We start from the raw sequence: 1,023 nt of genomic DNA on the forward strand, positions 1-1,023 counted from the left end.
AAGAGGACGTCCAAGCAATCGTCTGAGCCTGGAGAGAGACCTGACTACAGTGACCAGGTGAGGAACAGGTTGTACCGTTCAGTGTAAAATCAGAAGTGAAACACCATTCTGGTTCTTCAGTTCACTTCACACAGCTTAGTCAAAGTGCAGGTTGAAAATGAATCTGATTGAAAAGCACTTCATTCAGAGACAGATAAAATACATACTCTGTCTTTTATGTATTTCTGTTTCTAGATTGCTGAAGATATTTCCATTTTAAGCAAATCTAATAGTTTAATCTCTTCTGACAAATATCTTCTTAGAAACACCTTTTCTGACTTCTGTTAACTCTTTCTTTGATCTTTCTCTTGGACGTGACCTATTATATCCAGAACCTTTTCTGTCATGATTTCTTGTAATATTAGTCTTTCGCATTCAAATTGAAGACCTTCCTTTGCATGTGGCTAAAACAACCCATGATCAACCACATACCATCCAGACTCCCTGCAGCACTTGACCACTCCAGTTTGCACACTGCCCTTACTGCTCCATTGATGACGCTGTATCATCAGCACTTCACAGGAGAATGACACATCTGGAGAATTATAACAGCTGTGTGCGGATGCTCTCAATTGACTTCAGCTCTGTCTTCAACACAGTCACCCCACACCTGTGGGTGGATAGGAATGAATTCCTGCTTAGAGTGAAGATATTATGTTATCTTGAGGTCTTTTTCAGTAGTAAGGATAAAAAGGAGAACAAGATCATCAGAAGATTCGAGCCTTATGAGGAAACTAACCATCAATCTGATTCCATCCCTCACCTTTGATCATAAACTCTGGGTAACCGTTGAAAGGATGGGAATACTATGGGAGTAAGCAGCTTCCCTACAAGGGTGCGTGGGCTCAACGTTAGGAGTAGGATGAGTAGCTCTCTTACCTGGAAGGTGATAAGAGTCCAACTGGGTGGACACCCTGGAGCCAGACCAAGAAGATGCTGTGGGACTACAAACCTCATCTGGCCTGGAAAAGGCCTCAAGATCTA

The sequence above is a fragment of the Seriola lalandi genome, unplaced genomic scaffold, assembly GCF_002814215.2.
Source record: "Seriola lalandi dorsalis isolate HSWRI2012SDOR001 ecotype SW California unplaced genomic scaffold, Sedor1 jcf7180002054656, whole genome shotgun sequence".
Taxonomy (NCBI): Eukaryota; Metazoa; Chordata; class Actinopteri; order Carangiformes; family Carangidae; genus Seriola; species Seriola lalandi.